This window comes from Leucoraja erinacea, chromosome 29, assembly GCF_028641065.1.
Source record: "Leucoraja erinacea ecotype New England chromosome 29, Leri_hhj_1, whole genome shotgun sequence".
NCBI lineage: Eukaryota > Metazoa > Chordata > Chondrichthyes > Rajiformes > Rajidae > Leucoraja > Leucoraja erinaceus.
In genome coordinates this window covers 19255653-19280739 of record NC_073405.1, presented here as the reverse complement: position 1 = coordinate 19280739, position 25087 = coordinate 19255653, and the positions used below count along the sequence as shown (strand labels likewise).

Below are 25087 nucleotides of genomic sequence, written 5' to 3'. Positions count from 1 at the left end.
TACACACATTGAATAAAGCAAGGGAGGTGCAGGGATAATGTTTCCCCTTCATGTCTGAGGAATGGTCCCAACCCGAAGCTTCACCTATCATTTTTCTCCAGAGATGCTCCGTGACCCGCTGAACTCCCCCAGTACTTTGTGTCTATCTTTCATAATGTTTTCCTTGACTGATGTCTAGAGCCAGGGGTCACAACATCAAAATGAGGGGTCAGCCATTCATGACAGACATGAGGGGAAATTTCATCACCCAGGGAGCAGTGGATTTTTGGAATCTCCATCCAAAAGTTTTGTGCGGATTCAATTGCAGGAAATGTCCACGACATACGTAGGTGCGTGGATTGAGAGTGTTGGGCATGCTGCTTCAACAATAGAGCTGTGGTTAGCGGAGCTCCGAGCCTCGGGCCACGCTGATTTCAACATCGCGGAGCCCTGGGATCCCTTTGACGTGGGCCGCTAGTGTATATCTCCGCCCAGCTCAGCCTGTGGACTTCGGGAGCCGCCGTCTCTGGTAGGAAGTGGTCGATTCGGAAGTCCAAGCCACTGAGGGTGTTCTTCGATTCCGACTTCGGAGTTCCATCATCCCAGCAAGAGGGCCTGAGCATCGGCCCACCCCTAGCGGCAATTGCGGGCGGCTCGAGAGGAGGGGGTCCGTTGGAGACGGGAAAATGGATCATCAATGTGGGACGAGGACTCCTTCCCATGAAAGAACGCTGTCAGGCGTAGGCGATGGAAGAAGAGCTCCAAATCGTGGCACCGCGGAACTCATTGTGGGGACGGAGGGGGACAAAGGTGAGGCCTCTGCTGAGGACAGACCGTTCAGTATCTGAGAAGGAGAGGTGAGGGGGGATGGTGAACACACGGCAAGGATGGGGGTTGGGGCCGGAGGAAGGCAGGTGCGTGGACTGAGGCCGAGGCGATGTCTGGTGGGGGGTGGTGAGTGGTCAGGGGGGAGAGGGGGTATGAGGACTGTAGTGTGGGCCCCGGTGCGGCGTCGATGTTCGGTGGGCCCGGTGCAGCGGTGTTGTTCGATGGGCCCGGTGAGGCGGCAATGTTCGGCGGGCCTAGTGAGGCGGCTAGGTGAGTAAGCCCCAGTGGGGTGGCGAGGTGAGTAGGCCCCAGTGGGGCGGCGAGGTGAGTAGGCCCCAGTGGGGCGGCGAGGTTAAAGATCCAAGGATCTTTGGAGCAAATTCCTCTCCGACAACGAATATAAACCTCACCTGCATTTTAATCTCCCCCCCCGCCCCCCCCATACCACCAAAGCCTCCAGAATTGCAAGCACAGCGCCACTGATGGTTGATTTTGTAACAACGCCACTATGTCAAACGTTTTATACACTTGTCGGAGCGAGGCCGAGGCCCCACTAGATTTCGAGGCCCTAAGCTTAAGCTTATGAAGCTTATACGTAAATCTGGCCCTTACTCAAGGTCTGGATTGACCCAGGGTCAATAGAACTGCGAGGTAGCAGCTTTACTGCCTGCATTTTTTAAATTTGCTTTTGTCTTTTTTGTTTCCCCGATATTTTCTAGTATCCGATTTCAGATAGAAAACAGAGAATGGGTCATTTAATTAGTTTAGTTTAGTTTAGTTTAAAGATACAGTGCGGAAAAAAGGCCCTTCGGCTAACCATGTCCGCACCGACCAGCGATCCCTGCACACCAACGCTATCCCATACACACTAGGGACAATTTACATTTATACCAAGCCAATTAACCTACAAACTTGTACGACTTTGGAGTGTGGGAGGAAACCGAAGATCTCTGAGAAAACCCATGCAGGTCACGGGGAGAACGTACAAATTAAGTATAGACAAGCACTCGTAGTCAGGATCAAATCTGGGTCTGTGGTGCTGTAAGGCAGTAGCTCTACCACTATGCCACCATGCCGCCCCAAACTGCTTTGATACAAACTTTATCCATAATTAGAGATCACCTTATTATTCATTGGACTGTTTATTAAGAGTATATCCCATGGGAATGTAGATATGTGTTGGTACATTCTTAGTAGCAAAGTTTCATGTTGGGGCAGAAAGCTGTATTAGTAATGGCCACTGTCCTGTCAACAGAAATTAGAATTCATTCAAAGTCACTTGCAATGTTCAGAATCCTATGAATGTCATGGGACAGCTCCTTTACATTGTCCTGGTGTCTGAAAATCTCTCATATTGGCATTTCTGAACTTACAATACACACAAGGTAAATAAACTCATAGGCAGAGTCAATATTGCCTTGGAAGGAGGTTTCTTTAATGAATCCTTGTGCTCTGGTGTTTTTTTTTCTACCTTCAAGCAACTACTGGTATAAATATTCAAGGCACAACATACAAACAAAGATCCTGGAACTGAGAATATTTTTCTCGCACACAATTCCTCCTAACACTGTGTCCTAAAATATACGTCCTTGAAAATCATTACTTAAACGATTATCTCATGGTCACTAGAAACATCACGTCAGTTGCCCCTATCTTGTAAACATCCTCTCTCTTTATACTTAATCATGATGATCAAAAAAAGATGTTGTCTGGAGCTTGCTTTGCAAAATAACGTGCTGCGGTTTGGATTATCCACGTTTGTGCTGTCGAGGATTCTGATTTAATCTCTCCATCTTTCGGCACATGCCTGAACACTTGTTCGCTTTTGTTACACAAGCTTCCACCTTTGAAATTGCAAAGGCTTCTAAGAAACGTGCCTAATTCCCACAACATTTTGCAGGAGCCGATCCAGACGATTTATGGGATTGTGGTATATTGGTAGTGATGGGTGTTCATTGTCTTAGCAATGAATGCAGCTATTTCCAAAGATGAATATTTCATTTAGCTCCAACTTTAATTCTTCTCAGTGAACGTCGCACTTAACAAGTTCATTCCCCTCCTGGAGTCATTAAGATAACATGTGACATGATTGGATACAGAGTATATATATTTACATTCCTAGCTACATTCTTGGTGATTCAATTGGTGACAGCTGAGTTAGATAGTCTGGAGTTTTAATTTCAACCCGGAAGTCAGTACAGATAACCCCTGTTATATCGGACTGTGGTGGAGTGGAGAACAGTGTCCGTTATTGCCTGCTGTAACTAAGTAAGGTTAAATATGTATAGTATCGGAAAGACAGCCAATAAACAGGCAGCACGGTGGAGCGGTGCACCAAGTATGTATGTTCTCCCAGTAATCTACTTTGGTTTTCTCCGAGATCTTTGCTTTCCTCCCACACTCCAAAGACGTATAAGTTTATAGGTTAATTGTGTTGGTATAAATGAAAAAAAAAAGTAAAATTATCCCTGGTGTGTGTAGGAAAGTGTAAGTGTGCGGGGACTGCTGGTCGGCGTGGACTCAATGAGCCGAAGGGCCTGTTTCCACACTGTATCTTTAAATTAAACTAAACTAAACATACACTAAAAAGGGCAGCAAAGTGGTGCAGTGGTAGAGTTGCTGCCTTACAGCACCAAAGACCCGGGTTCGATTCTGTCTGTACGGAGTTTGTACGTTCTCCCCGTGACCGCGGGGTTTTCTCCGAGTTCTTTGCTTTCCTCCCACACTCCAAAGACGTATAGGTTTGTAGGTTAATTGCCTTGGTCTGAATGAAAAAAAAAGTTAAGTTATCCCTAGTGTGTGTAAGAATGTGTAAGTGTGCAGGACTGCTGGTGGGCGCGGACACAGTAGGCTGAAGGGCCTGTTTCAGCACTGTATCTCTAAATTGAACTAAACACCAAACAAGGCACACGATAAACAGAAAAGGATTTTTTTTAAAGCATAATACCACAGGGTGAGCACACAACAATGCTCTGACACAGAGTGGTGATAAATACAGACTGAAACTAGATTTGCTCCAACCACTCCATGAAACAACTAACTCAGTTCTTTGTTCCCGGTATGAACGGACGCCTTGGTTACAACAGATTTTGTCCTCTGTAACCAAAATCTGCTATAAAGTGTTCCATAATGATGAGGGTAGACTATGTTAAAATTTAGGCTATCAATGGGACTAGCATAGATGGCCAGGGATAAGTTGGGCTGAAGGGATTGTTCCTATACTACATAACTATGATTCTATATCACTCCTTTGGAGTGTTGCCTTGAAAATTATGTCATATTGTTTTGAGGAGTACTTATCTAAGTACCGTTGGTCACCCACAGACCTGCCATTGACCAGTGCACCACCACTGGCCGTTAACAGTGTAAAATGCATCACGATCAAACACAACGAGTGGGTTAGCATATGATGAGCTTTTGACAGCACTGGGCCTCTTCTCACTGGTGTTGAGAAGGTTGAGGGGGGGACCTAATTGAAACTTACAAAATAATGAAAGGCATAGATAGAGTGGATGTGGAATGGATGTTTACACTGGTGGGAGAGTCTAGGACCAGAAGTCATAGCCTCAGAATAAAAGGGCATTCTTTTAAACAGGAGGTGAGGAGGATAACAGATAATCAAACTGTGGAACTCATTGCCACAGAGGGCTGTGGAGGCCAAGTCAGTGGATATTTTTAAGGCAGAGACAGACAAGTTCTTGATTAGAATGGGTGTCAAGGGTTATGGGGAGAAGGCAGGAAATGGGATTTGATGGCAAAGATTAACATGACAAATGGCGGAGTAGACTCGATGGGACAAATGGCTTAATTCTACTCCTATAACTTGTGAACTACACCAGAATGTGACTCAAAATAGTGCACTGATGTCTTGAAGAATGGTTTCCACTCGCAGTCTTCTGATTTGTGGAATTACATAATAGTTTACCTCTGAAGGAAGCTATTCTGCCATATTTGGCTCTTTCAGAGAGCAGTCTAATTCTCCACTTCCGCATCCACCTCCATAACCTTGCAATTTCTATACTTCAATTGCTTTGTCAATTCCTTCTTGAAGGCCGCCATTCAATTTGTTTCCGCTACCCTTTCAGAGAGGCTAATTTAATACCTAAGCACTCATTGTTTTACCATGCTTCTCCTTACGTCATCTTCACTTTGCTTGATAATCAGCTTAAATTAGAAATCATTGGATGGTTACAGCACGGAGGGAAGTACATCATTTATGTCAACTCCACGTAAGAACAATCCACTTGGCCATGCTACCTCTCCCTCTCCTTACGCCCTGCAAATTCTATCCTCTCTGAACATTTTCCACTCCTTCTTCAGCGCTACAATTGAATCTGCCTCCACCATTACATCCCACATTGAATCCAGTTCCTAACCACTCACTGTGTAAAAAAGATTTTCCTCATGTCATTTTGACTTTATTTTGTTGTCAATCTCCTTAACTTGATGTGACTTGGTGTTTAAACAACTTCACTCTATCTACCCCATCCACTTTCTTCATGATTTTAACTACCCGTGCCAACAGGTTACCAACACTTCAGACAGTTTACTTTAAACAATCCTTCATTAGTTTAAAGGCATCAAACATATCTTCTCTTCACGTACTCTGCCCGAAGAGCTATTAAGGTGACCACTAGCCTGAGCTGACACTTCAGGAATTGTACCTACTACAATTGTTACATTTTCCTCTTTCTATTAGATCTTCATCCCTGTGGAGTATTTTACAAGGTTGGGTACCTTTGTTCCATAGCCTAATGTGAGCTGGATAATCATAACTCTCTCTTATTTCATTGTCTGGATTGAAATACCAATACCAACCCAATTATACATCACCCTCTACACCAGCGCTGGCTAATAACCTGCCTATGTAATATATAAATTTAGTTTATTGTCACGTGTACTGAGGTACAGTGAGAAGCTTTTGTTGCGTGCTAGGCAGTCAGCGTAAAGGCGATACATAATTAAAATCGAGCCATCCACAGTGTACAGATACATGATAAAGGGAGTAGCATGAATAACGTTTAGTACAAAGTAAAGTCCAGTAAAGTCCGATCAAAGATATCAATGAAATTCCACACAGTATTCGCACAGAATTACAATCACTGCTAAGGAACAGAATTTACTTTTAATGTAATTTAAATAACTGCAAGTTGATATAACAAGACTTTATGGTGAAAATAGACACAAAATGCTGGAGTAACTCAGTGAGGCATGCAGCATGCAGTAGCATCTATGGAGCGAAGGAAATAGGCGACGTTTCGGGCCAAAACCCTTCTTCAGACTGATGGGGTGGGGGGGGAGAAGGAAGGGAAAAGGGAGGAGGAGGAGCCCGAGGGCAGGGGGATGGGAGGAGACAGCTCGAGGGTTAAGGAAGGGGAGGAGACAGCAAGGGCTAGCAAAACTGGGAGAATTCAACGTTCATGCCAACCGGACGCAAGCAACCCAGGCGGAATATGAGGTGCTGTTCCTCCAATTTCCGGTGTTGCTCACTCTGGCAATGGAGGAGACCCAGGACAGAGAGGTTGGATTAGGAATGGGAGGGGGAGTTGAAGTGCTGAGCCACCGGTAGTTCAGGTAGGTTATTGCGGACTGAGCGGAGGTGTACGGCGAAGCGATCGCCCAACCTCCACTTAGTCTCCCCGATGTAAATCATCTGACATCTAGAGCAGTGGATGCAGTAGATGAGGTTGGAGGAGATACAGGTGTTGGAGATACAGGCATGCAGCATCTCTGGATACGAGGAATAGATGATGTTCCAGGTGGGAACCCTTCTTCCATGGTTTGATAAAGTAGAAGGAGGGTTCTGACCTGAATCATCATCTATTCCACTTCTAACGAGATGTTGCTTGACTTACTGAGTTACTCCACTAATTTATGTCCATCTTTGGTATAAATCAGCATCTGAATGTGCCTACTACACAAGACTTTAAGGACACTGGCCTTTGATATAAGCCATTACAGATTCAGATATACACAAAGCAGATTGTAGCATTATCTAGAAGGGTATCTATTAAAAGCAGTTCAACTTATTCAGACCATGTTTAGTCTCAAGAATCAAACAGGAGAGGTAATTAACTTTCTTGGGCAGATGCATATTGTCGAATGCTACAATAACCAGTCTTTAGTTACCATTAGTAATGGTAAACTATGTTGTGTCTGGTTCTATGGAATAACAAAAATAAAAGAAAATCTGACAAGATGTCCTGAAAAGACATGGGTGCAGAATGTAAAGAAGAAATTAAGTATTGTTATTACTTAAGCAAGTGCCTTGCTGTGAATCCTTAACAAAGTCCATAACCTAATTAAGAAGCTCCTGGATTCTGTTGGATATTGTTATCGTTAGGACATACGGTATTCCCAACATTCTGACCTCTCTAAATCCTGAAGCTTAACCTGCTGCATTCCTAAATTAGCTCTGGAATTCCACAGCAGATGGAGCTAAGAGCATGGTGTGAACAACCTGGCCTATTCTACTGTATTGACCTCTTGGGCCTCATTTGTAGTTGGATTAGACAGCATCTGGGGCGGCAAGGTGGCGCAGCAGTAGAGTTGCTGCCTTATAGCACCAGAGACCCGTGTTCGATCCTGACTATTTGTGCTTGTATGTATGGAGTTCATAAGTTCTCCCCGTGACCTGCATGGGTTTTCCCCGGGATCTCCGGTTTCCTCCCACACTCCAAAGACGTACAGGTTTGTAGGTTAATTGGCTTGGCATCATTGTAAATTGTCCCTAGTGTGTGTAGGATAGTGTAAGTGTGCGGGGATCGCTTGTCGGCCTGGACTCTGCGGGCCGAAGGACCTGTTTCCACGCTGTATCACCAAACTAAACTAAACTAAACCAGACCCTTGAATGAAACATCTACTGGGCCGCTGCACACTGCAGGCGGCATCCAGTGCAGCAGGTGCTGAAGATTTTCCAAGTCTTCAATTCCCAGCGTAGATACTTGTACAAGTTTCCCGAGGAGAGGTAACATCGTCATTTGGGGAATCTGCTATCAATAGAATGAGTCACCGACACATTACAAATGTATGATTCCCGTTTAAGAACATGTAATGAGACATTTCTCAGTATCAATTTGAGCTCATTATAGAAGTTCTTGTATTAGTCTCTGTCCCTTTTTAATGCATGTTTTAAATTTTAAGTGTCATTTTAAATTACATAGTTTTAACATTTTTTAAAGTCACTTGTCTGCCCTAATATGAACTGACTACCTTGTAATATCAGGGCCACAAAATGTTATATAACATTGTTATTTTGTGCTTTCTTTAATGTATCTCTATTCTGCATGTCAATCAGTTGCTTCTTTTAATTGTCAGCCTTAAATCAGTGGTAGCATTCTTATCACAGGTTTAGAAGGCCGTGGTTTGAAGTCCCATTTGGAATGAACTGAACACAACATCTAGACAAAGCCAAAGGTAAAATACTGGTGCTTCATGCACTGTCAGAGAGTGAACTAATATATCAATCTTGACTGCTCTCTGTGGGCTGATTTGATGAGGAGCCATGATCTCCCCTCAAACATCCCCATCATTCATGAAAATAATATTTTGGTCGCCGTTACCATGAAATAAAATGGAACAACCATTTTACAACATAGTGTACCTGTAACTCAGTAAACAAAGCTCAATTGACGCGCGGTCCAGAATATTTGATAGGATCTTGCGAGCATTGATCTCAAATGGAAATGTGGAATGCATGGCGGCAGAGTGGCGCAATGGTAGAGCTGCTACCTCACAGCGCCAGTGACCCGGGTTCGATCCTGACTACGGGTGCTGCCTGTGCAGAGTTTGTATGTTCTCCCTGTGACCGTGTGGGTTTCCTCTGCGTGCTCCAGTTTCCTCTCATATTCCAAAGACTTGTAGATTCTGCAGGTACGGGATACTGAGTTGGATGATCAGAAGGCAGGTACGGGATACTGAGTTGGATGATTAGCCATGATCATATTGAATGGCGGTGCAGGCTCGAAGGGCCGAATAGCCTACTCCTGCACCTAATTTCTATGTTTCTATTTGTAGGTTAATTGGCTTCTGTAATTTGATCCTAATGTGTAAGATGCGACACGTGGTATAACAGAACTACTGCTTGGATGATTGATAGCCAATGTGGACTCGGTGGGCTGAAGGGCCTGTTTCCACACTGTATCTTTAAATTAAAAACTAAAACTAAAAACTAAAATTAAAACTAATTGGCTCTCTATTGCCATGTGCAACTTACTCATTAACACAACATGTAGCTTGCAGGTGAGTTCCCCTTTATTTGACATAGATTTCCAATAAAATCAGCATAAATAGAATAGTACATCCATATGAAATAAACATGCATTATCCGAGATGTTCTAAGTAAAAATGGCAAGATTGGTCAATGATTAATAGATCAAGATGGTAATAATGGAAAAGTTGCATTTAAAAGCTGTCATGAACAATACTACTTCTTGCTCATTGCAAAAAATGCCTGAAGTGAAGAGTGCAGCAACCAAGAAATCTTTGACTTAAGTGATGGCAAATGGCAACACGATGATCAAGATAAGAGATTTAATCCTCAGGAAAGATACAGTATTTTCTCCTTTATGACCACTCATTGTGAAGGGTGACAAGTCAGTCCTCTGAACAGCAACTGAGGAGGCAACAGGCCCTGACGACTGAGAATGGTTGAGAAAGTGCACGTGGAGTCTGCACTTTAGCCCAGGACGGAACAAAGATCAAAAACATCCACTTGTGAAAGTGGTTGCAAAGCAATTGGTCACACGTATGGATTGTTCAAGAAGGAACCGCAGATGCTGGAGAATCGAAGGTAGACAAAATTGCTGGAGAAACTCAGCGAGTGCGGCAGCATCTATGAAGCGAAGGAAATAGGCAACGTTTCGGGTCTGAATAAGGGTTTCGGCCTGAAACATTAACTATTTGCTTTGCTCCATAGATGCCGCACCCGCTAAGTTTCTCCAGCAATTTTGTCTACCCACAAGTATGGACTGGTCACTTCTATGATCCAGCACTTGTCCGTTCCTGCTCTCTGCGCCTGGAACATATCACAGTGAAGTACTGCCTCATCTACCTCCCACAGGTATTCACCTCCATCATCATGACTGCAGTCATCATCTTGCTTCCACTGATGTCCAATAAGCACTGTAAGAGCTGCTTGCCATGGTCAACAATCACCTCCATTCACCAACATAGCCGGGATCTTCAACAAGGGTAGTGTGAAGGAGTCACTTCCTAACTACCACCAATATGTGTCTTACAACACCAGAGATGTTGCTCCACCATCAGAGATGTTTTTCAGTTCACCCTTCACCCTCACTTTGGGAAATCAGACTACCTGGCTGTGCGCCTTCCTCCTGTATAGCAGTGGACTGAAGAATGCAGCTACAGCACCTCGACTCCATCGAGCTGATCTGGAGAGGCAAAGGAATGACTCCACAACTGCTTCGCATCTGCAGACCAGGTGATTGACAAAGGCTTTTCAATGTACCTGAATGGTCGTCACCGACTTCATCATGAAAAGTGTGTGGGGGGCACATGTTCCCACAGACCATCTGAGTACCTTAACCAGAAACCTTGGATGAATCAGGAGGTCCATAATCTACTGAAGCCCAGATCTTGGGCATTCAGTAACCCTTGCATTCCCTCTCTCTCCGCCCCTCCCCCACCCTAGCCCTCCTACTAGTTTCACTGTCGCCCTGGTGAGTTTCATTGTCTGTATAACTCATTTCCACCTAACCCACGGCTAACAATGGACCATTTCCTTGATCATCATTACTCTTTTTGCATATCTTTCATTCATTTGTCCCTAAGCTTGCCCCCACCTACATCAGAAATCTGTTAACCAACCATACTACCTCCAGGTCCCTTAGGTCGGCCAACTTGGGGCTACTGACCATCCTGCGGTCTAGGCATAAGCTCAGGGGCGACCACGCTTTTGCGGTTGCAGCACCTAGACTATGGAACAGCATCCCTCTTCCCATCAGAACCGTCTCCTCCATCAACTCTTTTAAGTCTAGACTTAAAACTTATTTTTACTCACAAGCATTTCTTGAGGTCCTCTAAGGGAGCGCTGTATGTATGTATTTATGTATATATATTGTTAGATCTTTGTACCACTGTTTGTAGAACGTTAGTACCTGCACTGATGTAAAGCACTTTGGTCAACGAGAGTTGTTTTTAAATGTGCTATAGAAATAAAATTGACTTGACTTGACTTGATATCTCTCTATATCACCATCTCTACCTCTCGTTTCCCTTTCCCCTGACTCTCAGTCTGAAGAAAGGTCTCGACTCGAAGCATTGCCTATTCCTTTTCTCCAGAGATGCTGTCTGACTCGCTGAGTTACTCCAGCTTTCTGTGTCTATCTCGAGCATTCAAGTCTGGCGATGCAGGTTCATATTGGAGATCCAGGTACGACCTCAATAAGCCTCTGAGTCTCTTGCGCTAATGTTCCTGCAACTGCATATTAAGAAGCACCATTGTGCTTCCTTCTGTCCCATCCTAATTTCTCTACACAGTTTCTGCACCAGGATCTACCTTCTGTTGTGAATTATTTTTGTAAATTTTGATTCAGCAAGAATTTGGTGATAAATGTTAACATTGGCCCTTCCTTTGACAACGTAGTTCCTTTTCTCTGCTATGATGTTAGATCTGTTATAAATGAGCCATGGCTTTGGAACTATTGTAGCTTGAAGATATATAGTTATTACCCTGGTGTCTAATTGCAGGATCCAAATAATGCTATGAAAAGAACAGATTGTTTAACACCTGTTGTTAACACAATTGGACTGATTCTTGAAAGAATGGAATTTTATTCTTCAGGAAAACCTTACCATAAAATGTTCTATAATTAGACACCCAATGTGCTTTTTCAAAATGGATTGCAGAGATTGTAGATGCTGAAATCTGGGAAAAACAACACAGTACGCTGGAAGGGACAAGCAGGTCAGGCAGCATCTGCGGAGAGACGGAACAGAAAGGAACGGGGAGAACGGAACTACTGGAGCAATGATGGAATCAGGGGTGGAATTTCAATTCCTTGAATAATAACTGGAATGCAACTAGTATGAGAGACATCATGGACATAGAGTTCCTAAATTGTAGTCTGTAGAACATTTCTCAGCAGGATTAAGCAAGCCAAACTGGAAAGACGATGGAGAACAGTTCTGGATTTAATCTTGGAGAAAGAATTTAGGAAGGAAGAAGTGTCAATGGGAAAGCACTTTTTCGATCATGATCACAGTTGAGTGTGATTCAGAATAGCGATAAATAAGATCAGAGATTAAATTGAAAAGATGCTAAACTAGGGAAGGGCCAATTTTACTGGAAGTGCAGGGGACAAATCAAAAGGACACCCAAGAAAATAACTGCGAGCATGACAAAATAGTAGAAAATCCAAAGATTTGTCACAGAATTAGAGAATTAATTAAATAATGTCTAAACAGGAAGCAATGTTGGCAGACGATAAGGGCACTGTTCTCAAGGAGTACTTTTCATAAAAGAGGGAGAAGACGTTAAAATGAATGTGTGAAATATTGCTTTGAATGGGATAAACATAGACACAAAAGGGACCTGTAAAGGGATTAACCCTTTGAGAATGGCAAGATCACCGTCTGCTGAAATATTACCCAAATATTAAAGAAATGAGGGAGGAAATTGTCTAGGCCGTGCCTACAATGCGTTATCCCACCTAGCTACAAGCGTGGTATTATAGAGGACTACATATTGAGAGGAGCAACAATGCAAGGGAATGTGTGTTAAATGGAAAGACACTAGGTGGTGCAGAGTAATGGAAGGATCTGTGAGTGTCTCTTCACAGATTCCTAAAGATAGTTGGGGTGGCAATTAACGAATGTTGAAGGATAATTTATTTTAGTTTAGTTTGGTGATACAGCACAGAAACAGGCCCTTCGGCCCACTGAGTCCGCGCTAATCAGCGATCCCCGTATACTAACACTATCCTACACACACTGGGGACAATTTACAATTTTACCAAGCCAATTAACCTACAAATCTGTCTTTGAAGGGTTGGAGGAAACCAGTGCTCCCGGAGAAAACCCACACAGGTCACGAGGAGAACGTACAAACTCCGTACAGACAGCACCCGTAGTCAGGATCGAACCCGGGTCTTTAACCCCATAAGGCAGCAACTCTACTGCGTCACCACCATGCCACCCTATTATCAACAACTGCCACCTTATTGTGCTGTCCCACTGCCTTTAGGGTTCAAGCTCAAACTAATGGGCTGGCCATTCTGATCAGAGATGAGTATAAAGTTCTACACCCAGGAGGTAACAAATCTCTTGACATCTTTGCCTAAGAGATACCTCTTTTGACATCGCTACCTAAGTTTACTGAATATATTCAACAGGTGTGTATATTATTGAGGGATATGAAGTAAGTGTAGAAAAATGACACTGCGATAAATATTTAACCATGATCTTATTGAATAGTAGAACAAACATGTAGGGGTGAATGACCTGCACTTGCTTCTATCGTTTATATAAAACAATGACAATAGCTTTAAATATTTTAGAAACTGGTAAATTCAATTCAAATTCAAAAACATTCAAATGCACATTTACACTATGTAAATTAATTAGCGACATTAATAATATTTAAAATTAAGTATCAAAAACAAACATACATGTCTATTCCGTTATTTTCCCAACCAGAGTGGCAACTCAACTCGGATAAAGGAGGCCATGCATGATTAGCCACAATGGCTGCGGTGAACCAAAGGGGCCAGATGTTAAGTACATCCAACCCTCCTGCTCAGGATGATCAGAACTATTGTATTGCTGAACTCAGTTCCTAAATCCAGACATTAGGTGGCACGGTGGCACAACACAAGGTAGAGGTGCTGCCTTACAGCGCTTGCAGCGCCAGAGACCCAGGTTCGATCCTAACAATGGGTGCTGTCTGTACGGAGCTTGTACCTTCTCCCCATGAATGCGAGGATTTTCTCAGAGATCTATTATTTCCTCCCACACTCCAGACGTACAGGTTTGTAGGTTAATTGGCTTGGTATAAATGTAAATTGTCCCTAGTGTGTATAGGGTAGTGTTAATGTGTGGGGCTCGTTGGTTGGTGCGAACTCGCTGGGCCAAAAGGCCTTTATCTCTAAACTAAAGTAAACTAAACCAAGAGTTAGGAACACACTGACCTTAATACTGACCAGCAGTGTACAGCTTTTGGATGTGGCTCTGTCAAAGTCAGTTTGTTAAAAAGCAGATAGCAACAAAAACTGTTAAAGGTAAACCATGGCAATCTTTAATTGATTCGTCAGGCATGAGTGGCAAAGAAATACAATGAGCACAAACGTTGCTCAGTGCTTCTCCACTCACAGAACAAAGGAATGTTAGCACAATTATACATTTTTCTTATCAGTAAAACACTCCTACCAAGTCTGAATATGGCATGACTGAAAGATTCTGCAGCCTTTCTGAATTTAGGAAAGCTGGGTCAAAATCAAGCTCATCCAATAACAAGTTATTACTTATCTCTGGTGCGCCAGCTATATTTTCAATCTTGGCTTCTTTATGGCTTTGAAAGAAGCACATATTATTACTGCAGGATTCCATCTCCATTTCTTTATTTTAAAAGACAACCGGCCCTCCATATTGTGTTCCATATAATTTGCAATGTCATTCAGACTTGGCACCAAGCTATTCTTTTGTTCTACTGGTCCATACTTTTGTCGGAGAATGACTCAATTTTAGATTTGACTATTAGATTTGACTATTAGCTCGTTCAGCTCATGAAAAACATGGTTCTTGAGTAAACACACTTAATTGTTTGGAGCTTTGTCTTCAAGACTAGCTTCATGAGATGATGAGGGAGGCGGAGGAGTGTGTCTGTATTCTCCCAGGGGCAGATGCAGAGTCAGGAGTTCTGCCATAAGAATATAAGTCCTAGGAGCAGGATTAGGCCATTTGGCCCATCGAGTCTGCTCTACCATTCGATCATGGCTAATCTATTTTTCCCTCTTAACCCCATTCTCCTGCCATCTCCCCGTAACCTTTGCTGCTCTAACTAATCAGGAACCTATCCATTTCTGCTTTAAAAATACCCAATGACTTGGCCTCTACAGCCATCTGTGGTAATGAATTCCACAGATTCACCACTCTCTAGCAAAATAAATTTGACCACATCACTTATTCTAAAGGTATGTCCTTTAATTCAGAGACTGTTCCCACTGGTCCACGCTACTGGAAACATCTTCTCCACATTCACTCTCTATAGGCGTTTCATTAATTTCCCTTCCCCTATAGACTCGCCATGCTTTTGTGTGGCACACAATAGCAATGCTGGCAGCTGAGGAAGTTGGTTTCTGCCTTTGTTGAGGAAGTGTCCCAGTCCTCCAGGGCTTAGCTTATTGTGAAGCTGCAGAAGACCAGATTGATGCTCTGTATGACATTGATGGTGCTATCACGAAGCAGGCAGCGATATTCCAAGGTCTATTTGCTTGCCCGGTCAACATCCGGAACCCTATAATGAAAACACGAGAATCTGTGTTTACAATTCAGGACCAGAGATTCCCAACTTCTTTTAAGATGTACAGATCACTGCTGCAGCTATTGGCTGACAGATACTGCACTCACCCATGCCCCTGGGCCGGCTAGTGCAGACTGCAGCCCCATCAAGGAGTAGCTCATAGTCTAGGGCTGGCCCATCAAGCGTATGATAGAGTGGACGTGGAGAGGATGTTTCCACCAGTGGGAGAGTATAGTACCAGAAACCATTGCCTCAGTATAAAGGACATACCTTTCAAAAGGAGATGAGGAGGAATTTATTTGGTGAGAGGGAGGTTAGTCTGTGGAATCCATTGCCACAGACGGCTGTGGAGGCCAAGTCAATGGGTATTTTTAAGGCAGAGATTGACAGATTCTTGATTAGTAAGGGAATCAGTTCTGCGTTGACGGCAGGATAATTGGTTTGACAGGGGTAGAAATATTAACGATGATTGAATGGTGGAGTAGATTTGATGAGTCGAATGGCCTAATTCTGCTCTTAGAACTTGTGAACTTAGCACAGCCAAGGAGGGATAGACAGCCTTCCAGCAACTGAGTGGCAGCCACAGTGGTTCCACAGTGGAAGGATCAGGATTTCCAACTCCCATGGAAATTCACAAAACCTAAGATATTCCAGTGGTGAATATATTTTTATTCATTGTTACAGCAGCTTGGATCTGCAACCAAAACAAATTGTGTAATTTAATTTGTTGTTGATCCATTTGTTTAGCTCATATTGAGAGCAGCCTTGTAATTTAACCAACTGCGGATTTTGCTCATGCCTTTTATCATTCAGTTCCTTGTTTTTAAATATCTAAGGTAAGTCAGCTCAACATATTGGAGTGTTTGTGCAGCTGTCACTGCTAAGTGCGAGATAAATGCCAATGTAAATGGATGCAAGTTGGAGCCTGTCACCATGTTCTGCAGGAGTATGAAGTCCCTTTCTTGTGCAATTTATACTAATTCCTATGATAATCTTCATGCAGACATTCACCGGCGATTACAGCAAATCTGGTTTTGTGAGAGTAACCTAAGTGGCAATTCATGAGGAGTTACTCAGACTTGTTTATGGATGCTTCTGTCAGAGGGCAATGAATGCCAGTAGCACCAGCCTACCATTGTTTGGATCCTTCACAGCAGGTTGATATAATGTGAGCAATAAGAGTAGATAAACAATATCGTAAAAAGGTGGCACGGTGGCTCAGCGGTAGAGTTGTTACCTTACAGCGCTAGAGACCCGAGTTCGATCCCGACTACGGTTGCTGTCTGTACAGTGTTTACATGTTCTCCCCGTGGCTGCGTGGGTTTTCTCTGAGGTCTTCGGTTCCCTCCCACACTGCAAAGATGTACAGATATGTAAGTCAATTTGCTTAGTATAAGTGTAAATTATCCCTAGTATACGTAGGATGGTGTTAATGCACAGGGATCACTGGTCGGTGCAGACTCGGTGGGTCGAAGGGCCTGTTTATGTGCTGTATCTCTAAGTTAAATTAAAACTAAAATTACAAAGGCATGCATTGGTGACTTATCACAAGGGCACAGTGTTCTCAGAAAGCCAGTGGTAGTATAGAGTGAAATCATGATGCGATCAATCCCATGACAGAATCAATAGCCATCCCATGGTGTACACAGTCTAAAGAAGGGTCTCAACCCGAAACATCACCCATTCCTTCTCTCCAGAGATGCTGCCTGTCCTGCTGAGTTACCCCAGCTTTCTGTGTCTATCCCATGTTAAAACCTTTTGGATTCACTGGGCTGTAAGCTGCCCAAGCAAAATATGAGATGCTGTTCCTCCAATTCACTCCAGCTTACAGCCCAGTGGTATGAATATTGATTTCTCTAACTTCAACTAACCCTGGCATTTCCTCTCTCTCTATACTTCCCCCATGCAAGTCGCATCAACTTCTTGTTTTCACCCAACAAATAGCTAATAATGGCGTTCCCTTCATCATCATCACTTTTTGCATCTTTCATTCATTGTTCTTTATCTCTCTTCATCATCATCTATATCTCTCATTTTCCTTATCCCTAACAAGTCTGAAGAAGGGTCTCAACATGAAACGTCACCCATCCTGCCTGTCCCGCTGAGTTAACTAAACTAAACTATACTAGCAGCTCACCTAGTCCATGCCAACCAGCGATCCTCACACACTAACGCTATCCTACACATACTAGGGACAATTTACAATTTTTACCAGACCAATTAGCTGACAAACCTGTGCATCTTTGGAGTGTGGGGGGACACCGTAGATCCTGAAAATAACCTACACAGATCATAGGGAGAACGTACAAATTCTGTACAGGCAGCACCCGTAGTCAGGTTCAAACCTGGGTCTCTGGCACTGTGTGGCAGCAACTCTACCGACGTGCCACCATGTTGCCCAAACTAAACTAAACTAAACTAAACTTTGGCAAATCAGTGCAGGCATGTACAGTATATGCGCTTTGTATCCAGGCAGTGATGAGGAGCACTTGGGAGCAATCCATATGGACACAGGGAGAATGTGCAAACTTTCAACAAGGAAGATCAAAATGAAACCCAGGTCTCCACAGTGTCACCCCACAATTAAGCCTCGTCAGCCTTCGACCACTTCCCACCTCTGAACGGCAAGAGTTATTCTTTCTGCAGGCTAAGAACTATAGTGCAGTGGCAGTACAATAACATATGGTTCATCTGGAAGTGGAATGTGTTAAATCAGCTGTGGTTGTAAGTGCCTTGAGTCTGAAGGAACATGACTCATACACCAGTTTTACATCCTCATTCCTAGATGTAAGAAATAGGTCATGACAACGAGGAACAGAGGAAGTGCAATCCATTGAAAGTTGTGTTAAGGGCCTGTCCCACTTGGGTGTCATTTGCGTGTCACGCAGATGGCGCGCACAGGTTTTGTACATCCCAAAATCCTGGGGCGCCGCGCGCGACCACGCATCACTGCCTACGTCACCATGCACCATGCGAACGTAATGCACACCATGCGCGCATCATGTGCTCGTCGTTTCGTGACGCGTAAATGATGTTGCATAAATGACGCGCAAATGACGCCCAAGTGGGACAAGCCCTTTAGGATGACTGATGTTTCTGTTCTGTAGAACCTATGGGAGAGATGCCCACAGGGCGATCCTGTACAACACACCGCAGTGAGAGCTCCAGAGCTCAGCTCCTGATCATTGAGGTCCCATGCACCTCAGAGTCTTCCATCCCTAAAGGGCAGACCTGCACCCAAAATTGCACTCACAATCCATTAACCCCCACCCCCACGCTGTTGAAGCTGCCGGAAGGTTTCTGACATATGCAAACTTCAAACATAATCAAACAAGATTAAAATTTAATCATTTGATTAAAAATTGAAAGAAAATCATACATTTAAAATTAAAAATGTAATTATTTTTTTCAAATAAACACTTAACACCTAGAAAATACTTAACAACAATTAAATGCAATTACATTAAAAATTAAATATATTTAGATTAACTCAGCTAATTAAAAAAATGCAAATTACCTCAAATTTGGCTGTCTTTGTCAAAGTGGCTCCTCTCTACTGAATTACATTGAGAACCAGGTCTCCATGAGGAATCTAGCGTTGGACCGGTCAAAACAGCGACGAGTTTTATGTTGTCCTAGGTGGGCCTGAGAAGTGATTAGGATTTGTAATCAGACCCTCACAATAACAGATTGGACAATATGCATCTACTGAGAAATGAAAATGCAAGACCAGAATCATTTTTAAAAAGGTGCGTAAATATAGGACATATTTTACATATTTAATACATTTTTACAGCAAATGAAATATTTCTGGAGAATAGTTATGAAGCAATGCAAGAAATATGATGTTAATTTGTGCATAGTAATGTCCCAATATGAACAGTGATAAATGATTTCATAATGATATCGACATTTGGTTGTTTTGCACTCAATGTGCACTATATGATCAAATTTCTTAAACAAAACACGAGTGATTCTGACCCAAAAACATTGGCTGTTTTCTCTTCCCACAGATACAATGTGATCGGCTGAATTCTTTCAGCATTTCTGATTTTGTGCCAGATTCCAGCAGCTACAGTTTTATTGCTTGTCCATGAATAATAACCAACATTGGACATTTATCTCATGGAGCACAAAAGTCACCAATATTTCTAACAGTCAACCTATCTATGTGACCCCATACTTGGACGTTGGATCCAGGATATCTTGAGTGGCATCTGGAAAGAACGTCATGCTTTTTTACTTGGTGCACAAGGGACCCACGTATAATGCATGAGTCTTTTTCCTTCTGTTTGGGAGGATCTGTGCATCTCTGGCCAGGTTTAGTAGAGAAACTGACTCTGAGGACATGTTGTTCTTTAAGATCTGCTCATTGGTTTTCAGGTCAGGTTCCTTCAACTACCTTGGTCTAATATCCATCCACAAGCTCTACTCCCTCCATATAGTTGCCAATCATTAACCCTCACCCCTTCACTCCCAATCACACATCCAACTGATCATCTACTCCTCCCCCTGACCCCCCCCCCCCCCCCTCCCCTCCATTCCTAAATCACTCCCCAATGTACCCACAACCTAAGGTATGGATAACCTATTTTCATAAGGTCATAAGTGATAGGAGCAGGGTTAGGCCATTTGGCCCATCAAGTCTACTCTGCCATTCAATCATGGCTGATCTATCTATCTCTCCCTCCTGACCCCATTCTCCTGCCTTCTCTCCATATTTTCGCCCATTTTGCAATGTTAGAATGAGTGTTGAAAAGGCCTTCAAGCTCATTAATGTTCTAAATCTGTCTGAGTGCACGTAGCAGCTTGAGCTTCACATGCAATGAAACTGTGCAGCAGCAGGCTCTCAAAGAAACATTTGTTGGCCTAGTGTACACCAGATGTTTAACAAGCGGCAAAGAATTTCCATGTCAATATGCCTTTATTGATGTTGTATCAGAGATATTAGCTTGCATATCAGGGTGAACTCCGTTTCTCTTCCCCAAATATTGTCACAAAGATGCATTTATCTTCCTGAACGCATTAACATTCCAACCAAAGATCAGTAGGCTAGGAATGTGTTTCCTGCTTTTTAGCCTAAATAAAAAATATCACATTGCTGCTGTTAGAGGTCTTCTAAATGGTGCAAAGCTCAACATAAAAGTTCCTGGGATGCCCTTTCCAGATGCCATATTGGGTCACTTTCAGCACTTGTTGGTCTATCCAGCTGGTCTCACCTACCTATATTTAATCTTATGATTGTGAGTTTGCAGCTACTATATTCGGACTATAGGATTTAGGACAACATGTTCTAATCTCCCAACCTACTTCATTGCAGACCTGGCACTTTTCTAATCTAAATTTTCTCTGTAATTGTAAATCTGTAACACTGCCACTGGTATTTTTCTCTTTGCACTCCCTGTTGTACTTCTATATGGATTGACTTTATTCATGTACTGTATGACTTGATTTGACTGGATGGCATGAAAACAATGTTTTTCACAGTATCTCAATACATATGCAAATAGGAATCCAATACCAATACAATGACATGAGCAGCAGGCTTTCAGAAACAGGGCAGTAATGATCCTTCAAGAATAAATGTTGCAATTATAGGAGGGGAGAGGAAAAGTGTTCCCAAAGTCTCAGAAGATTCTGGTCGTTGGACATTAGCACCCAAAGGAATCATATTTTTAGTGCAAAGAAAGCTAAGGAGACCTCCAAGGTTATAGCCAGGCATCGCCAACAGTAGGTACCAAAAAGGTTCCATGATGAGTCAATGAATGCCTGCACTTTGGGGAAGCTTACAATAATAGCAGATTCCCTGGCCTACTCCGTTGGCCCCCTCAGCTGATGGAAAAGTAGTTTTCACTCCTTGAATGTAGACCCGGAGCAACCTCCCCAATGCAACAGTCAGCAGCAAACTGTGAGATGTGTCAGAGATCAACAGCAACAGTCTTGTCCAATCTCGAGGCCAGGAAGGTGAAAGTTACTGTCATCTTGACATCTGTGGCAAAAGCAATCAATCCATACGTGGTCCCATACTTGAGTTTGCAGACCTGAGAAAGGGCCAGTTCTCATCAGAGAAGTCTAGCTCTGATGTTGGACTCTGTAGTCTCTAGGCTGGTGAGGTCACTGAAGATGATCTTTTTTGACTGCTCTTACATGATCATAGTAATTTCCTGCCCCATCTCTGTTGGCCAATGATCCATTGCCATGTCAACCAACAAAAGAAATCTAAAGGGCCTGTCCCACTGTACGATGTAATTTAAGTCCGTGGATGTCTCGTAGCAGCTCGTAATGCTAACGGTAGGTACGGGGGAAATCCGGTAAACTTGTGACGGTTTTTCAACACTGAATAATGTCCACGAGAAAAAAATACTTGTGTTCTAAAAATTTTTACTTTTTACTCGTACGAGCCGCTCGTACGAGCCGCTACGAGACATTCTCCAAGTTTGAATCAGGGGAAAACTCGGGAGAACTCTTGAATTACCTCATACAGTGGGACAGGCCCTTAATATAGTCATACAAAGCCCCCATTGGTCTCAGGTGTAGGCATTGAAGATGTACGAAAGATGCAATATGAAGTATGGAATTTACGTAGAATAAGAAGTGAACTAATTGATTGGCAAATAACACAGGTTGATTTTTGACCTTTTTAATAGCCTGGTTTTATGGGAAACAGCATTAATAAAACATAGTTATACTGTCACCTCATTAAATCAGTGAAAATCATGCTGAAAATGAATATCAGGATTTGTAGCACTGTTGATGTGTTGTGGGAAATGTTATGGTGGATATATGTTATTGACTGCTGCAACACAAGTTTCCATAACACTAATTGGATATAATGTGAGTGATGAATTTGGGAATGCTTTTTGCATTAAACCGGCCAAATTTGTTAAAATGCGATTTTGATCGGGAACTAGAAAACAACATGAAAGTTACTTTGGAAATTAAGGGAGCTGAAAAGAAAACTGTCCTGGATTTAACAGTACATGGGGAAATAAAATTCCTGCTTCCATGTAACCTTCCTACAGGAAGCAGACACAATTGTCTCCTAAGAAAACAGTTACTATTTTAACCGTGGATTGGCATTGAAGTTGACAAGCAATAGCTTCTATTGAAACTTGTGCCATGATACTCCATTAATCGTTACAACATACAGGTGAAAGTATTTTTGGCTGGCGGTAACAAAAATAAACATTGCAAATGAAAAGGCCTTTATTTTTGAAAATCCTATGTGGAAAAATAGCTTTCTTACTGTAAGTCACAAATTCTCTCGTCCATAATCCATTGACACACTTGTCTTTATAGCATGATTTTCTATAACATAAGGTTTCTTAGGAACAACAACTATTGTGTTGAGGAGGACTATTTGTGCTAACAGACATGTGGGTTTAGTTCCCTCCTATAGCTGAGAGGCTCAGAACTGGACCCTATATATATTCTTTACTCAGAGAGTGGTAGCGGTGTGGAATGAGCTTCCAGTGGAAGTGGTGGAGGCAGGTTCATTGGTATCATTTCAAAATAAATTGGATAGGTATATGGATGAGAAGGGAATGGAGGGTTATGGTATGAGTGCAGGCAGGTGGGACTAAGGGGAAAAAAAAATTGTTCGGCACGGACTTGTAGGGCCGAGATGGCCTGTTTCCGTGCTGTAATTGTTATATGGTTATATGGTTATTTGTTTTTTCTCCAGATCACGTCTATTTCAAGCTGTGAATGGTATGTCATTGTAAGAAAGAGTTTCTCGGGCAGCATCTTTTATGATACGTGAATCACTTCTGCATTGAAATGACAACCGAGACTTCGAGCTGGTTGGTATGAAACTACAATATTCTGATTCGCAGATGAAAAGATTTACACAAAATCACAACTGCCACCTTTAGGAAGCATAAATGAAGCCAGAAGTACTAGTTTCCCTTAATTACTTTGGAGTTCAGAGCATGCAGTTTACCGAACTTTGTAAAGCTAGTAAATTGAAACTTCAACATATTGTTCTCACATTATAATGTACAGTACATTATTCATTCCTGCCAAACTATATTCGATACATGTGGCTCCATCTCCAGAAGTGAGTTCTCTTCACAGCAGATGCAGCAGTAAGTCAAATCCTCAGAAGCCTGGGATTTTTTTTCTTAATAAATCTGTAGAGGTGGACCCGTCACCCAAAGTTTATTTATTGCCCAGTCTTTACAAATAGTTTTGTAAGTTAAGATAGTGAGACTGAGCTGGGCATGCATTGTGGAGTTTGCTCTTGCTCTCTTCTGCCAAGTTGCACAACTTCATTGATTTGTTTAGTTTCAGTTTAGAGGTACAGGGTGGCAACAGGCCCATCGGCACACCGAGTCCACACTGGCCAGCGATCTCCACTCATTAACACTGCCCAACACGCACTAGGGACAATTTTACATTTACACCAAGCCAATTAACCTACAAACCTGTACCTCTTTGGAGTGTGGGAGGAAACCCATGCAGGTCATGGGGTGAACGTACAAATTTTGTACAGACACGCACCCGTCGTCAGGATCAAAACTGGGTCCCTGGCGCTGTAAGGTCGTAGCTCTACTTCTGCATCACTGTGCCGCCCTGAAGAAGTCTGAAGAAGGGTCCTCACCCGAAACGTCAACCATAATTTTCTCCAGAGATGCTGCCTGACCCACAAAGTTACTCCAGCACTCTGTGTCTATCTTCGGCATATTCCAGCATCTGCAATTCCTTTCTCCACATTCATTGATTTGTCATTTGGAAATAGCCCTCTCCTCATTCAGAAACCATTCAGATTTGGACGTGTGATCTTTTCATTTATTTCTTCATTTCCACATCTGAAGATCGCTGGCAAGGCCAGTATTTATTTCTCTGAAGAAGGGTCTGAAGAAGTGTTTCGGCCCGAAACGTTGCCTATTTCCTTCGCTTCATAGATGCTGCTGCACCCGTTGAGTTTCTCCAGCATTTTTGTGTACCTTCGATTTTCCAGCATCTGCAGTTCCTTCTTAAACAGTATTTATTTCAGTTTAGAAGATAGTGGGGACAATCTATGCCAAAGCTGCCCACATTTGAGTAAACATGAAGAAGGGTCCGGACCCGAAACGTCACCCTTCCTTTTTCATCAGAGATGCTGCCTAATCCCCTGAGTTACTCCAGCAGTTTGTGTCTATTTTGTGCAAATGGGACTTTGCTGCTTTGCTGAGCACATATGTCAGATAGGATGCCGATTAAAGAAAAATAATTCAAATGGGTTTTGTGTATCATTATGTGGTTGACCAGTTCACACATTCAGTAAGAAAATTGAATTGCATTGAAGTATACTTCATAAGTTCATGTTCATGTCATAGAAGCAGAATTAGACCATTCAGCCCATCAAGTCCACTCTGCCATTCAATCATGGCTGATCTATCTCTCCCACTTAACCCCATTCTCCTGTCTTCTTCCCATAACCCCTGACACCCGTACTAACCACGTGTGCACCTATTCTGTTTTCTGATATTTTTCTCTTTGGACTGCCTGTTGTACTTGTGTATTGGCTTGACAGGATAGCACACAAAACAAAGTTCTCCACTGTGTTTAGGTACACATGACAATGCTAAACCAATAATAAGCATTAAAATGTTTCAATATTATCTCAAAATATGGCCAGCAACACCATATCCCCTTAATGAAATTGGGAATAAATCCTAAATTCTCAAATCAGTCCGAGCAATGTCAATCTGACTGAATTCTAGTTGAGATGCCAACAAAATAGTTGATCCAATGCTATCTATATCAGGCTACCATTCAACTACAAATGCCTCTGGAGAGGATGGGCCTTAGACTCAA

The 25087-nt window shown here is 42.7% G+C and overlaps 1 long non-coding RNA gene across 1 annotated transcript; it reads left to right on the top strand.

Annotated features, from left to right (window-relative positions):
• Positions 1-2137: 2137 nt before the first annotated feature.
• Positions 2138-24839, top strand: LOC129711280 (uncharacterized). The gene is made up of 3 exons (XR_008725808.1): positions 2138-3145; positions 8156-8223; positions 22971-24839. It is a non-coding gene; the product is annotated as an uncharacterized LOC129711280 (long non-coding RNA).
• Positions 24840-25087: the final 248 nt, after the last annotated feature.